Source organism: Rousettus aegyptiacus, unplaced genomic scaffold (assembly GCF_014176215.1).
Source record: "Rousettus aegyptiacus isolate mRouAeg1 unplaced genomic scaffold, mRouAeg1.p scaffold_m13_p_5, whole genome shotgun sequence".
Lineage (NCBI taxonomy): Eukaryota > Metazoa > Chordata > Mammalia > Chiroptera > Pteropodidae > Rousettus > Rousettus aegyptiacus.
The window spans coordinates 106,767,039-106,784,319 of NW_023416308.1; positions in this window are offsets into that span (position 1 = coordinate 106,767,039).

Here is a 17,281-nt window from a genome sequence, read left to right on the forward strand (position 1 = left end):
GCATGTGGGGCCACTTGAGTTATAATTAAATATTATTTGGGTGTTTGCCAAAGAAGTCTCTGAAATGGGGCTCGGAGGAGGAGGACAGGATGGAAGCTTGCGACATTGTTGGATTGTTTGAATTTCTTCTCTTCCGGAGCTGAAGGATGGAGGCTCAAAGAAGGAAAGTGACGGGTCAAAGGCCAGGCAGGAGACCAGGCTAGAGGAGCAGGGCCCTTTCCTTGGACTGGGGGTTCTGAGCTCAGAAATAAAGAAACTGAGCGGTGGAGACAAAGCCAGTCCCGTAGGCCTCTGTGGCTGCTCACCCAGTGCCGAAGAACCAAGGCCGGTGGCTTCTGGCTAATTTCCTCCTTCGTTCTCCTCCCAGACTCCAGCAGCCTCCCTCCCTGGAAAGAAAGGCAATTTGGACACTATCAAAGCGAATGGCTTTCACTTTCAGGGAGCGGGCTGTGGAAGATTGCTTCCAGGTGGCCTCTTCAGGGCCCCTCCCAGCCTGGCTGGGGCAAAGAGTGGGACTGGAGGCATGGGCAGTGGGTCCGGAGAGCTGGCTGAGTGGCTCCCACTGCCAGGAGAGCCTTTTCCCAGAGTCGTCAGGGCTGTCTGCTTCTTAATCAGGTCTCAGCTCAAAGACCCCCTCCTCCGCCATGCCTTCCTTCATCATCTAAACAGAATCAGCATCCCTGCCCCGTGGCTCCCTACAGAACTAGCCTTAGGACCTGATCCAGAGGCCCTGTTCTGGTGTACCTCTGGCTGCGTGAGGTGAGGAGCCCACGGGCCAAGGGGCTGCGCCCACCTGAGGAACAAACACATCCTCCCGCCTGGACCACACTCGGGTTCTGAGAACTCTGGAATTCCCTCCAAAAGTTCTGAACCTTGTTCGGGGCACGGGGACCTCTTCCCCTGGTCTGTCTGTCCTCCAATGGCCAATCTGTGCGGGCGTGCGATCACCCCGAGGCCTGAGAGGCGGCCCCAGGGTGCTGCGTGGTGTGTGTGATGGGGGAGGGTATGGACGGAGCTTATTATGTGTCCACACACTGCGTGGGAGGCCCCTCAGGACGAGGGTCAGAGAGAAGGGGGTGTGGGCCGGGACCTCCGTTTGTACTTGTGCTGGCCCCGCCCATACCAGGGGTGCTTCTGGCTTTCCATCATACCACTGTGCTTTATTTATTCTGAGTGTTTTTCACCGCCTGAAATGTGTCACCCTTTTTTTTTTTTTCTGATCCCCCCACTTGGAATTCATATTCAGAGGGAGCCGGGGCCTTGGGTCGCGTGGCTGCTTCTCCATTGGGGTCCTTCTACCTCTTTGACATAGGGTGGGATATTAATCTGCGAGAATGTCCCAGCAGGAAGTGGCCTTAAAAAGTCTTAATTTCAAATCGCCCACTTTACAGATGTGTGTACTGAGGCCCAGAGAGGAGGAGCGACTTGCCCAAGGTCACCCAGCTGGTAGGAGACAGGATTATTTTTTAGCCAGGTGACGGAGCAGCTCTGGCCCAACCCTGATAACTGACTGGAACTCCTGTAAGCAGGCAGAATGCAGAAGCCCAGCCTATCCAGGAAGCAGGATGGCTGCAGTGGCACTGAGACGTCTGTGGTCCCAGCGAGCGCCACGGCCAGGCTGGGGGCGCCCAGTGTTGGGAGGAAAAAGATGTCACGGCAACCCTGGGCCTCACAGCTGCTGGTGCCAGGAAGTCTCTCAATCCCGATTTCAATCCAGATGTTTCCACAGCTCTCGCTCTGCCTTCTGTGGGGGAGCATCATGCCTTCAGCCCAAAGTGCCTATCACGGAAGCCTTTGCTCAAGCTGTGGGACAGGGCAGGCTGCTGCCCCCCAGAGGACGGGGAACGGACATAGCGAGGCGGGGACACCTGCTCACCACTCACTCGGTCAAGTCCCCGCCCCTCTGTTCCCTTCTCTCCCAGGTCCTGCTCCCATACCCCGAGGCACAGCGCAGGACAGGGATGGCCGGGGCGGTAGCCCCTTCATCTGTCCCTTGGCTGAGATCCTGTAACTGTCATTGCACATGGGTGAGAAAGTGTGCAGCCTGGGGTCCAGACACCTGGGTTCTGGGCCTGGCTCTGCTATAAGCAAGTCACTAGAGTTTCTGTGACCTGAGGAATAGCAGCATCTTCTCTTGCAAGACGATGTGAACGATAGATATGATCGCGCATGCAAGGTACCTTGAGAACTAGAACGTGATGCTCACCTAAGGGGGCGTCTATTCAATTTTGCAGTGACCCCCACTAAATGAACAGTATCCAACTTAACTTCCTTCTCTGAATGGACAGCATTTACACATGGAAAAAAGTAAATATATTGTTATTCAGTCAGATAAACAGTATGGACAATAAGAGGGTAAAGAATGCAGAAGAGGATGAAATAAAGACAAAAATAAAAACAGCTCGGATTTAGAGAGCGCTGACTATGCTCCAGGCGTGGTGCTAAGTGCTTTCTAACCCTGTGATCAGGTACTATTTAATACCCATCTCACGGGTAAGGAAGCTAAGGCACAAAGAAGCCACAGAATTAGTACGTGGCAGAGCTGAGATTGGCACCCAGGACAAACCCCTGTGAGCAAGAGTAGCTGAGCAGGAGAGGTGAGGCCAGGGACACCCCTCCCTGTGATGGGGCACAGAGAAGCCCTCGGGGAATTTTGCTAAATAAACAGGAGAGTACAGGCCTTGCCCTGGAGCCTGAGGAAAGAGAAGATCTCATCGGACTGACCGGATCTTCTGGGACAAACACTACAGCTAAGCAGGAATGGGCAAGAGTCTGGTTCTAACTCCTCGAGCTGAGCTGCTCTGTGCTGGGCACTGAGCCCACGAGGATTTCTGGGAGTCTCTGAGTCCACCATGTCACTAAGCCTTGTCACATTGGGAGCTGGGCTTAGTCTTCTGCCTCTGGCCTCCATCCCATCCCCATAAGGTTCTACCTGGCCTGACACATAGTAGGTGCTCACAGAATGCTCACTGGCCCACACTGGGACTGGAACTTGCTCTCGGAACAGGCTCTCCATGGTAGGGAGTGCTCGGAAGGCCGGCACGGGGGCTCACTGAATCTAGGTGCTGCCTGGGTGCTGGCCTCCTGCGCTGGCCTCCTGCTGGCTGCGTGTTGCCCGCTCTTCCCTCCAGCGTGGGCCTTCCATTCTCTCACCAGGATGTCCAACAGCACGTTCTCTCCTTTGAGCCATGTCGGTAGGGTGGGAACAGGGGATCCAGCCAAGTCACCGTTTCTTGAGCAGTCGGTGATGGGCTCATCCCTGCCTTCGAGCTTCCTCATTCCAGGTGGTCTTAGCAAAACCTCATCTCCGACGCCAGTTCCTCTGAGATGCTTTCTCCAACCCTCTCAGCAGAGGTCCCCACCTCCCCTGTTCAACACCCTCCTCACCCAGTTCACACTTTATTGGGCCACTGAGGACTTGGCTTTTTTTTTTTCCAGTTGCGGTTAAATGTGCATAACATAAAATTTACCATTTCATACCATATAGTTCCTAGTATATAGTTCAGTAGTGCTAAGTATATTCGCACCGTTGTGAAACAGACCTCCAGAAACTTTTCACGTTGCAAATCTGAAACTCTGCGCCCGTTCAGCAAGGACTCCCCGTTTCCCCTTCCCGGCAGCCACCATCTGCTTCCTATCTCTATGAGCTCGACTACGCTAGGTACCTCATGTAGGTGGGATCATACAGCATTTGTCTTTTCGTGATTGGCTTATTTCACTTAGCGTGATGTTTTCAAGGTTTATCCATGTTGCAGCATGTGTCCGAATGGCCATTTTTTTTAAAGCTGAATAATATTTCCTGCATAAATAAACCACACTGTGCTTATCCATTCGTCGGCTGGCGGACACCTCCGCCTTTTAACTACTGTGAATGATGCTTCTGGGACTTTGCTTTTTAGATAAACAAGACTGCGCTGTGTGTTCGTTTAGAACTGGATGCTTTACGTACCTTTCTAAAACACTATTATTGTTTCCATTTTGCCCTGGAGAAAACAGCGGCCTCAAAAAGTTATGTCACCTGCCCCAAATCCCACAGCCAGTAAGCGGCAGAGCCTGAATTTAAATTTATACCTACACCAAACCCTGATTCCTGCTACCTCCTTCTCTGAAAGATATTTGTTTTCGTCTCTTATTCTGCTGGAGAACCATGCAGGCTGCAGGTACCCCGCCTTTGAAGCTAGGGGCCAGAGCTTGTATGGGACAGTAAAGCATAGTCATTAAGATGAAGGACTGAATCCGGACTGTCCAAGTTCAAAAGTTGGCTCCTCTCATTTATCAGCTCTGTGACCTTTGCCAAATTACTTAACCTCTCTGTGCCAAGATCGATTAGTGATGTCTGCCACAGGCTCAGGATAGGATACATGTGACTCATGTCTGCTTCACTGGGCAAAAGGAAAAGCTCACCTGAAACCACACCCCACACCCAGGCTCTTTCTGGATTTTTGGTCTTAGAAGCGGCACTGTTTCCTACAGAACTCAAGAGCAGAAAGGCCCCATCTGAGGGTAGGGCATGACTGGTCCTAAGGGAGTTTGTTTTCCATAAGAGTGGGAGTGCCTTCTCTGGCTCACAGTCTATTTACCCTGCAGCAGAGCTGGCTCCCTGGTCCCTAAGGCCAAGAGACTCCAGGTGGGGGAGATTAGAGTAGATGGGCTCCTCCTCCCTACCTGGTCCTCCGCACACCAGGTACCCATGCCTGTCCCGTTAGCTGTTGCTCATTGTCCAGGGCCTGACCACATTTCTATTGCATTTATAAGGTCCTTTCTGGTTCCTTCCTCCCGAGAGATTCTGAAGCCCCCAGTTCTCTCTGCCTGTCCCCCTGAACCCCACTTTGTCAAAACAAGTCTTCATCTGGGATCCCAGGAGACGTGGCATGAGACCTCCAGTTTGGTGCTGCCTCGAAACAAACCTCTGCCCGCCCTGGGGCCTCACAGTGGAAGAGGCTTTGCCGGCTGTGGGGCCGTGGGGTTGGGCGTGGGATGAGGTGACTGTGGGAGGGTTCAGACTGGCCTCGGCACCACGCAACGTGACAGGAAAGAGCAGGAAAAATGGTGTCCATCCGTGCGTGCCACTGTAAGTGATGGCGTGGCTGTGGGCGGCTGTGGGTGACTAGTGCAGAACTTAGGTGGGTGATGGTTTGAGGAGATGGAACCGCAGTGGTCAGGAGGCATGAGGGGTGACAGTGTAGGTGACCCTATAAATGTTACTGTGAGTGACCGACTGACGCTGCCGGCCAGCATTCGCGAGGATGACCTTGAGAGCTGCGATGACGTCAGTGACGCCGTGATGGGCGGTGAGGGAGCCGCTGAGAACCGAGGCCGTGATGGGTGGGGAGAGTCAGACAGTGCGTGCGAGGGTGATGGGGTGGCAGGCGCCGAGACTCCGGGCCGGCCAGAGCCACAGGTTGGGCCCCTGGGCTCCCCCCTCGGGGACACTGTACATGCCGGAAAGAAAAGAGCGAATGTGTTTTCTCTGCCTGTTGAAAATGATTCCGAGCGAAGGGCCTCGCCTCCTGGCCGGCGGGAGCCTGACTCTGCTGTGTCAGAAGATGATCTTTCACAGATGCTGAAAAGTTAGGAAGTGTAATTATGGGGAAATTGCACTCCGGCAAACGAGTACAAGCCAAGGGCTGCCAGGCCCCATTCCTCACCTGAGACCCCTGATTGTGGCCGACAGCCCCACATCTGCATGTGCTTTGCAGCCAAAAGAGGAAAGAAAGGGGGAAGCAGAAATAGTTCAGGGAGGAGAGGGGGAGGAGAGGGGACCTTTGGCTACCCTGCCAACTGCTCCCCCAGCGTCCTTGGGGAGGAGCTGAAGGCAGGCTGAGGCCTAGGGCACATTCCTGGGTTCCGAGGGTCTTCTGGGGCACCCTCACTCCTGGGGTGATGGGAAGGAGCTAGGGTCGGCTCTGGGGGAAGACAAGGGAGGCTAAGGAGGCTTCCATTTCAATGTCCTCTTGTCACTGACAGGGAGACTGAGGCCGGCAACGCTGCCCGGCTCACGTAGTGAGTTAACGGGGCAGGACGTGACCCTCCACCTCCAGACCCATATCCTGGAGCGGGGTGGGGAGCGGGGCAGGTAAGGGGCTGACCTCCTGAGCAGCGGGGTGCCTCTGCCCTCTGCCCGGCCTCCGGTACAGAGCCACCCAGCAGCCTCTGCGTTCCTCAGATTCCTCTCTCTCATCTTCTCGCTTTAGTTTCTGCCCCTTGACACTAACCTGCTGTGGAAGCTGGGAAGCTCCCAGCAAGGGGGCCCCCAGCCCCTCCCTTGCTTGGGGACCACTGCTCCGTCACTGCAACTGAGTCCCTTGTTCAAAGCCTCCTGCGCTAACTCCGAGGTACTCTGACGCCCACCACTCCCTGCTCCTCGCTCCCTCCCCTCGTATATGGAAACTTCTTTAAGTTCCTTAGGCCCAGAGTTTGCTCCTATCTCCATTCTTTTGGTAACAGAAGCGCTGCCCTTAGCCTCGGGGGTGGGCACAGGCAGACCCAGGCTGGATCAATCATCCCACCTCCCTCCCTGCCTGGCAACTGGGTGGGTATGTGACACTCAGTGTTCTTCCTTGGTAAGGGAGCGGGAAGCTGGCTTCGTTCCTCCGGGACTTGATAGACTGGGAAACTGGAAGCTCGAGAATTGTGGAAAGCCATTTCTTTGTCTCGCGAAGAAGCCCATCCACAGGAATGAGGCTCGCGAAGAGAGTTGGGGGAGGGAGAAAACCCGTTGTTAGTATTTTTGAACTCTGGATTCAGTCCTGTTCCCATTCCCACAGCTCCCTGTTATATTAGGCAACTATTCTGTTCTATTCCATTCCATTCTATTCTATCCCATTCTATTCTACACTATCCCATTTTATTCTGTTTTGCTGTGGATTCAACTGGGTACCTGATTAGCACAGCTGCCAAGGATCTGGAGCTTGAGTGTCCTGAGAGGTGGAGGTAGGACCAGTGCCAGAGAGGATGGTGGTCACTGCCTGGCTGAGAGCGGCTTGCTGGAGGCAGTGTGACATGGTAGAAATTTGCCAATAGGTAAGCAGGCACAAAAAACTTAAACAGCAAAACCCCAATACAGAAGGAAATGGACAACTTTTATGTCCAGCTGCAGTCACTGAGAGAATGCTCGTCCTGGGGAGACAGAAGCTCCCCACCCCCGGGAAGAAAGGGCACCTGAGGGAAGGGGCGCCTTGCAGGCAGTGCTCAGCCTTGATGGCTTTTACTGCCCAAGCTGGAGTGGTCTCTGGGAGGCTCCTGTGGCAGCCGCAGAGGGTGTTTCTATCCAGGGAAGGGAAGAGTTAAGGATGCTACAGAGAAGGCCTGAGCAGAGCTCGGCACCTGCATCATTACCCAGAACCAAGCAGGAGCAAACCGAAAACCGCCCAGGACGTGTCCTGGGGCAGAGCCCTTTTCCCTTGAGGACTTGGATTCTAAGGGGCTGCAGTGGTCTGTATCCTGGCATGTAGGGTTCCAGTTCTCAGGGATGATGAGCAATGTGAACAGGGGCCAAAAGGACCTGATCAGGACCGCACTGGTTCCTGGTTGTCATGGCTCACGATTTCCAAACCCCTAGTGAGGAGGGATTGGGACTAACTGGATAAGGAGGCTGTGGAGTCTCCTCCGTGTCACTCTACAGGGCAGGTTTGGTCCTCCAGAAGGAGCACGATATGGGGGAAGGAGTCAGAGTTTAGAGGCCCACGGATTTGAGTTCGGGTCCTGGATCTGCCACTTGCTAGCTCGGAGACCTTGAGCAAGTTATTTAATCCCTCTGAAACCTAATTTTCTCATCTGTGAAATGGGAATAATAACATCTCCCGCATGAGGTTGCTGTGGGATTAAATGAGATTACAGATACAGTATAAATTAAATAGACCAAGGGTATGTGAATTTGCCTGGCCTCTTCTGGGCACTCCCAAACACCCTCAATTCCCGCTTATTTGCTGCGGTCTAAGGCAGGCCCTTGCGTGCCTAGAACCACGTCCGACCTCGCTCGTCAGGCTGTGCTCTGGTGAGTCTGGGTGGCAGTTAGAGCCTACGCTCCTTCCCCACCTGGCTCTGCTTCTTCCTGCTCCAGTTCCTCTTGTACGCCTCAGCCTGAGGCATGCCACACCCCTGCTCTGCAACCTTCTTCCCTTGAAATTAAGGAGAATTTCCTTGACGTGGCATTTTGTGCTACCCACCATCTGTCCGCTCCCAACCGCCTTTCTAGCCTTATCTTTGACTGCCGTGCTTCTTGCTCCTGATTCTCCAGTCAAGTTGAACTACCCTTTTCCAAGTGTGTCCTGTGCTTTCCCACCTCTGTGCCTTTGCTCAGTTGTGCCCACTGCCAGGTTTGCCCTTCTACCCTCTTCTGTCCGTGGAAATCCTATTTGTCCTTCACAGGGTAGGGCGAGCCTCATCTCCTTCATGAAGTCCCGCCTTATTCCTTAACCAGATGTGATTGCTTGCAGCCCCTTTGCCCTGAGTATCATCTTGGGGACTTCTGGAAGCCTGCTTCACCACCAGCTCCTGTGAAACACATCCATCCCATGGAAAGAATTAATCTCTCCTGCTCCGAGCCTGTGATATGCTGTTTTCAATATGTGCCTAGGATGAGTTGTTTATGTGTCCATTTTCCCTACCAGAGCGTGGAGGCTGGCCAACTGGACCTTGCCTGTAGATCTCTGTGCCTTCCCTGCACCCTCCCTATGGGCTCTGAAATGCTCGACCCATGTTTTCCAGAACGAAGGTTGACCACCCAGCATTCCGGCTGTTCTTCTCTGCATTTATCTAACACACCTGGGGGTAGAGTCATGGGACTAGCCTCGATGGGATCAAGCCCACCCCTCTGCCCCAGGCAGCCAGGGGCCTTCTGTCTCGCCTCTTTGCTGTCAAAACTCTCCTGCCACCAAGCACTTAACCTCGGGTAAGTTACCTCCGCACTCTGAGCCTTGATTTTCTCAACAGTAACATGGGAAGTTGGTCAAAATTACCTCTAAACTCTCCCCCAGCTTAAAAATTCTCCCAGTAAACTCTCACGAAGGTAAACCAATAAAAATGGTGGATTTATAGTTAATAACACTGCCTTATATACCTAAAGTTGCTAAGAGAATAGATCTTAAATGTTCTCACCATAAAAAAGAAATGATAATTATATGCCATGAGAGAGGTATTAGCTAACGCTATGGTGATAATCATTTTGCAATACATAAGTGTATCAACTCACTGTATACCTCACACTTACAGAGTGTTATCTGTCAATTTTATCTCAGGATAGCTGGACAATAATAAGGGTGGATAAACACTTGAATGGGAGAATTCTAAGCACCTCAACAGACTACTGAAGCAGATGAGAGTAACCAGGTTGATGAGGGTAATGGCAAAGTTAAGATTTATCACGATCATTTGTTAGGTCTTGGGTGTGCTAGCCATTTTGTATGCGCTATCTTGAATTCTCACAATAAACCTTTGAGGGAATATTAAAACCCGTTTTATAGATGAAGAAACTGAGGTTAGAGAGGTGTATGACTTTCTCATTATTCTACCAGCAAGTGGCTAAGGCGGAGCTTAAAGCCAGGCATACGGGGCTCTCTCTCATGCTCCTTTGGCACATTCCAGGCAGGCCCAAGTGGCCAGGGAAGACCCGCCTGCCTGCCTCCCTTCCTGCCTCCCCTCCTGCCCTCTGCGGCTGTTTTGCATCCTGCTGGATTCCTGAGGTGTCAGGCCTCATTAGAGCCTGCGCCCCAGCAAGCGCCGAGAGGCAGTTGACAGGTATACAATCTGACCACGGCTCCCTCCAAATCATCAAGCTGTCTTCAGGCAGGAACGTGCCGGGAAGCCGGGCAGAGGCCCCTGGCTTGGCTGCATAATCTGATGCACATTAAAAACATCTTTCGGACGCCCTTGCCTGGCTGCACACTCATTCTCACTCTCCCGGCTTCTCTTTTTCTCTAGCCATTAAAAGCTGGTGAAGTTAGCCAGCTATGTGGCACTCCAGCCTAAGCAGGGTCTTGCTGACTGCTTGGCCACTCAGGAATGGCTGACATTCTTGGCGTTTGACTGGCACCTGGTGAGAGTGCCCATGACACTGGGCCATGTCCTGGCAAGTTTCAACAGGGACCAGGAGCTCTGCCTCTCCCTCCAATTCTGGGGAACGGGTACGATTTTACCATGTCTAGCAGTAGAAAGCCTGGACTGATAATAATTATCACCGGCGTTAAGAGAGTGTTCAATATGAGGACTGAACTCCTTTCTGTGTTTGAGGAGTTCCCATCTCATGAGTCAGGAGAGGGAGGAGAGCCAGACCTCCACCAAGAAGCAGAGAAAGCCAGATCCCAGCTTTCCCAGGGGCCCTTGCAACCAGGGAGTGAGCATGTGACCGGAGCTAGTCAATGCAACGTTCCTGCCCAGTGCTTGACTCGGCCTAGGAGAAGCGTAGTGTCTGACCCCGTAGCTGCCAGCACCCTGGGGTAACAGAGCAGCATTGGTGCACAGGGCAGCAGGGGGCGTTTGGGTGCACAGGGCTGGAGGTGATACATGGGGAGCCTCAATGAGCTGTGGTTCTGGCTGCCATTTCTGTTCTCCCTTGTTCTAGCATTTTCTGACCCTATATTTTCAGCCTGCCTGATGACTTGATGAGCTGCTACTTTTCTGTTTAAAGCAGCACAAAGGTGATTTCTGTTGTTTATAACTAAGGCTCTCTGTCTAGAATTCATACGATAGCTTGTTTAATTCTCATAACAATCCCTGAGATAGCTTCATATTAGCCTTATATTTTAGATGAGGAAACTGAGGGTGATTCAGTAATATGAGGTCACACAGTAAGAAGCAGCAGAGCGTGGTTTCAAGCCCAGGTCTGTGGACGCCAGGAGCCTGCCTCTCAATCACTTTGAGAAAGAGCTTGTTTGTGGTAGGCTGAATGATGCCCTGCCCCGCACCCCCCCCCCCCCAAGACATCCATGGCCTAAACTCCAGAACCTGTGAATGTGCTAATTTATATGTCAAAGCCGACTTCATAGACACAATTCAGTTAAAGATCTTGAGATGCAAAGGTTATCTTGGATTATCAGGATGAGCCTTATTGTAATTACAAGCCTTTCTAAGAGAGAAAGACGTATGAACAGGAAGCAGAGGTTGGAGAGGAGAGAAGAAGCTCCACTGCTGGCTTGGAGGGCTGAGGAAGGAGACCGTGAGCTAAGGAATGCAGGCAGCCTCTGGAAGCCAGTGAAGGAAAGGAAACAGGTTCTTGTGCTGCATCAAAGGACAAATGAACGCAGATCCCCTGATCCCCTGGCTTGGTCTGCCATTCAGAGAAGATGAGGTCAGCAACACATTACGTGGCTGAGGCTTTGGCCCCAAGACCAGGGGTGAGGCCCCAGAAGCCTGAGTGGGTGACTCTGCCATGCTGTTTCCGGCGGGAGCTTGCTTGTAAAATCCCTTGCTCGGGCCCTCGGTGCAGGACATAGGCCCGCAGAGGTGGCCTTGGCCTGATTCTGTGATATTTATCTCTTCTTAGAACTTTTCATGGGATCATGATTGGAGGGAGTGTGCTTGAGAACGACTAACCGACAGACATCTTTCGCGGTCCCATTTCCTTTGCTTTATTTCTGGGCATGTGTTAAAAGGTCCGGGTGGCGCCCCCATCTGCTCTGCCATGCTCATGCTCCAGAGCTTAGAGCGGTGCCCTGGCGAGCTCTCATTCATCTTTCAAATCCGAGCTGGCTAAACCCAACGTGGTATCCAGGATTGCATGCTGGCTTGGTGAAAGCCAAGTTAATAAGATTGTAACAACGACAATTTCTAGGTTTCGATGAATTAGCATGGTTGCGTAAAAGGTTAACATTAGGGGCCGCTGGAGAAAGAGTATGTGGACACTCTCTGTCCTTTGCAGCTTTTCTATACATCTAAAAAATTATTACAAAATAAAAAATGTATTTAAAAAAAATTAAGCCAGCCCAAGTATTGCCACGGGCGGAAGCCCCCGTGGCGGATAGGTGTCCCTGCCATGTACCCCTGTGTGCCCTGTTCTTCTCCCTGTGGTGGCTTAGATCACCCCAAGTTTCAACAGTCATTCCCGCTAGACTGGAGGCTCTTGAGGGCAGGGGCTGTGTCCCCTGCACTTTCTGCACAGCCACGGGGCGCTTATGATGCACCAGTTACCATGCTAAACACTCTTTACACTTTCCGTATATTAACTCCTTTAACCTTTATAGCGACCCTGGGATGTAGGTACTATTGTTCTCCTTATGTCACACATGAGTGAACTGAGCCATAGAGAGGTCGAATAATGACAAAAGTCTCAGAGCTAGAAAGGCATGAGCTAAGACCATGATTTGAAGAGCTCCAGCAGTCTGGCTTCAGAATTTATGTCCTAAACCCTCTGGCATGGGAAGTCACACGGGCTAGGGGCTGGACAAACCTTTGGTATCAGGTTAGCATCCAAGCCCTGCCATACGCCGGCTGTGTTACCCTCCACAGGTAACTCAACCTCTCTGAGCTCACTTGCCTCATCCGTGAAATAAAGAGAAGAATAGAAACTACTTTGCAAGGAGTAAATGAGACAAGTAAAAAGTGCTTAGCGTGATGCTGGACACATAGCGACCAAAACAATGACAGTACATGGTAACCACGTGATGGGAACGATAGCAATGTTGATTTAGTGCTCGCTGACTGAACGAATGATGCAGGGGAAAAAGAGAACGATTACCAGTTTCTGGAAGAGTCCAGACCCAATAACCTGGGCGTTGGAGGAAGAGCGAACGGCAGCAGCAGGTAAGTGACCATCAGTCCAACAGAGTCCCTGGGCAGTCCTGCCTCTCCTCCTGCTAGAGAAGGCTTGTTCTGTAGTTTGTTCCACAATTAGAAACGGGCCCTTGTCCCTGCCTGAGCAGGAAGCTTCTGTTGGACAGAAGGAAGAGCCAGGAGATGCAGAAGAACCCGCCCTCCACCCCCCAATGCCACATGCTCCGCGTTCCTCCTGCTGTGCCTGCCAGAGCCCAGGTGGGTGTGGGAGACTTGGAAGCCCTCGCCACCCAGCAAGCGAGGCTCCAGAGGCCTGCCACCACCGGCAGAGGTGGCAGCTGTCAGCGCCGAGGAGGAGAGCATTCCGAGGCACAAGAATAGCCCAACCACAAGACAGGGAGGCGCGGTGTCTGAAGCATGGCCTACCTCCCCGGAGCAGAAAAGCCCACATGTTGGGAGGTCCCGAGGTTTCCTGGAACTGGTAGGAGCAGAGGCCGTACCCCAGGTAGACTGATTGCCCTTGCCAAGTCCCAAAGGCTGTTCATGGGGTGGCCGCCCTCATGAGGGGGGCCCATGTCTGTGCTCGCTCATATTCCCCTGTGGCTGATGTCAGTGACGAAGAAGTGCCATTCATGCCACCGCCCATCGGAAGGTAGTCTGTGCTTTTAATGTTTATGTGAGACCCTGGGCCACAAGAAAATGTTGGCAGAACCTTGTCCCACTGCGAACCGCAGACAACACGAAGACTTAAGCTTTACTCCTGGTCACACATCCTGTGACTTGGACTGTCCGCTTGTTAAATAACAATCGAGCGCTTTTGTGTCAGGCCCTGTTCTGGGAACAGAGGAGTGGGGGTGCAATGACAAACAGGACAGGCCCCCGCTCTCCCAGAGTTTACATCTAGGAGCGAGAAGAGAGACAAGGAACCAGGAAATAAAGACAGACAGCAGACACTTCCAGGTAGCCATGTGATGCAGAGACCATACGCAGGGAATGGGAGGGAGATATCCGGGCCCCGGGGCCTAGGGCAGCTGCTTCAGTTGGGTGGTCAGGGAGGCTTCTCTGAAAAGGTGACCATGGATTCCTCGAAGGTGAGAAGCAGCCAGCCATGCAACAATCTGGGTGAAGAGCGTTTTGAGCACAAAAAAACCATCGAACTACAAAGGCCCTCAGGAAGGAGCAAGCAGGGAAGGGCGGAATGACTGGAATGGCGTGTGAGCAGGGGGTGGGGCACCAGGTGGGTCTGGTGGGGTCGCAGTGGCCGGGTTGTGTAGACGCAGAGCTTTGTATGTCAGGGCTCTTGTATGTCTAGATTCTGGACTAGATTCTAAATGGAATGGGAAGCCGCTAGAAAGCCGTAAACAGAGGCATGGTGGCATCTGGCTTTCGTTTTTAAAAGCCTGCTCTAACAGTGGGAGGAAACTGAGTTGTAGAGGGGCAGGAAGCAGGGAGACCTAGCAAATCTATTTCAGTTCCAGCCAGAGAGGATGGATGGCATGGACTACAGAGGGAGAGTGATGGGCAGGACCAGGATACACTCTGGAAGGGTGAGCTGACAGGAGCTGTAGATGGACTGGATGTGAGATGTAATGGAAAGTAGAGGATTAAGGTTTGGGTTTGAGCAGCTGGATGAATGACGACCACTTATTGTGGTGGAGGGCGGGGGTCCAGAGAGTACCACCTTCTGAAAGAAGCCGGACTCCGGAGGGTTAGGCCAGACTTGAGTTCTCAGTGTTTGGGAAGGTGTTCCCAGGCTCACGAAGCTGCTGCATGATGCAGGAGATCGTGGGAGGGATCAAATCTCAGTTCAAACACAAAGGCTCTCATCTATTGTGTAGATAAAGACATTTTTCACTGAATCGGAAAAACAAGACAAAAACGAAACAACAGTTTAGCCCAGTGGTTAAGACTACAGCTGCTGACGCCCATGTTCATAGCAACATTATTCATAGTAGCCAAGGGTGGAAACAACCCATGTTTATCAACACGTGAATGGATAAACAAAATGTGGCAAATATGTACAGTGGAATATTATTTAGTCATAAAAGTAATGAAATTCTCATATGTACTGCAACATGCATGGGCCATGGAAAAATGACACTAAATGAAATAAGCCAAATATTCGTCCCCAGAAAGAGAACTATTATGTGATTCCACTTATATGAGGTACCTAAAGTAGGCAAATTCGTAGGGACAGAAAGGAGAATAGATGTTACCAGGGGCTGGGCGGAAGTGAGAAGAGGGACTTATTTAATAGTGGTGACGGTCACTATATATATACCTGATCCTCTGGGTACCTGCCCCCAGGTCTAGGCAGATCGGCACCCGTAAGAAGAGTGTCCCCAGGCGGAGGTTCCCCCAAATTCACTTCCACTTAAAAGTGCCTTGTTTTGGCTCGGGCTGCCATAATGGTATACCATAGGTTGGGTGGCTTCGACAGCAGACATTTATTTATTTATTACACTTCTAGAGACTGGACGCCCAAGATCAAAGTGCTAGTCATTTTAGTTCCTGGCGAGAACTCTCCTCCTGGCTTGTAGACCTTCTCGCTGCGTGTGTCCCCATGTGGCAGAGAGAGCGAGCGCGGGCTCTCTGGCGTCTCTTCTTAGAAGGACACTAATCCCATCAGATCAAGGCTTTGCCCTTATGACCTTATTTAACCGTAATTACGTCCTTGCTCCAAATACAGCCGCACTGAGAGTTGGGGCCTCGACATATGAATTTGAGGGCGGGGAGACAGAATTCAGCCCGCAGCAGGCCTCCACCTCAGTGTGGCCTAACCCGATTTGTCTTCTGTCCCTGGACCGGCATCTCTTCCTCACTCCTCTGTCCCACTGGTGGCAGCTCTGTGCTCCATTACTCAGTGGTGCACCCTTATCCCCACCCTCCACATGTCACCTGCTATCAGAGAGGCTTTCCTGAGATGCCAATGGGAACATACCGCCCCTTCTCTATCCCCATTAGATATATGCTCGGATGCCTTCAGTGGTTCCCCATCGCCAACTAAATGACATTTAAGCCTTTCACCCTGGAATTCAAGGCCATCCCACACCGTAGCCCACGCCTGTTATTCCTCTAGTCAACTGCCATACTGCTTTTCCACCCCTCTGTCTTTTCTCGAGCCATCCCTTCTGCCTACAATGTTAAACCATCTCCTATCTAGAGGATTTACATCCTCCCGAGTTAAGATCAAGCTTAATATCCTCTGAGATATCTTCTTTGACTCTTCCAGCTGGAAGAGATCCCTCACTCCTTGACTTCTTTTGTTTCTTGCATTAGTTAATGACAACTTTGATAACACAGGACAGAAGTTCAGCTTATATTAGTGTAAACACATAACGGGGAATTAATTGGCTTTTATATCTGGGAAGTCCAGGCTTCCCAGCACATCCTAGAGATGAAGACATCAGGACCCTCTTCCCTTTCACTTGACCCTTCATCTCTCTGGGGCCTGCTTCATTCCTTCCTAGTACAGAGAGTACTTCCACGCAGTGAGGGATACAAAGAGAACATGGTCGTGGTCAGCTGCAGGCTCCCACCACCCTAATTTAATGGCTTTACATAAAAGAGAGCATCTGCCTACAATCCTAGGGAATAATTCTGATTGACCAGGTATGGATCATGTGCCATCCCAGATTAGTCATTGAGACCAGGATAATAGGGTACTGCGATGTCCAGGCAAGAGTCAACCTTGTGGGCCAAAAACATAGAACTATTGTGATTGGCACCTTGCCAACAGAGGAGTCAGGGAGAGGCAGCTTCCCAAAGAAAGGGAGGTGTGGTAGATGAAAATCAGGTGTTCCTTATGCCATGTTCTCATTACATACGTTTCACACTTGTAATTTCCTTTACACATGTCTTTGTGCATCTCACATGTCAGACTTGAACCCCCTGGGGACAAGGGGATGTGCCTTGTTTTTCTCTATAGCCCTACGCTTGGCTTAGGGTCTGACCCACAAGTGCTCAAGACACACTACTAGCTGTTCATAGAGTCATCTTCTCCCCTACATTGACTTTTCAAATGATCCTTGGTGGGACAGGGGACACAGAGCAGGGGGACAGTGTTATTCGAATGGTGCCACATGGTTCCCCAGGAGTTTTGAGATACCTCCCCAGGGGCCCCCTGGGAAGGATAATGAATCATCAGGCTTCCGTATCATACCATCCCTACTTTGATCTGTTTCATATAAATTGAGATTCCTTACAGAAAATAATCTGAAGAGAGTGTGGCTCTTTAAAACTTTGAGAACCTCTGTGCTGAGGAAGAGAATTCCATAGACCATTAGTTCTTCCCACTGAAAGATCCCACTGTCAAATGAGCTTGGGAAACTTTGTTCACTATAGCCCCTCGTTGGAGATAAATAATCTATATTACCATATTAAATGCTCTGAGAGGTCCTGGAGCAGAGGACAGCTTGGATTTGTTTAACTCACTAATTCTGAAGATGATTGCATCATAAAATCCTTCTGTCTAGGAGTAACAATTAACACCCTGCCAAGCCAGTGTCCCATGGAACACAAATTAGAAACTTTTGGACTGGAATCTCTAAAGCTGCTTCCGGGTCTACTGTTC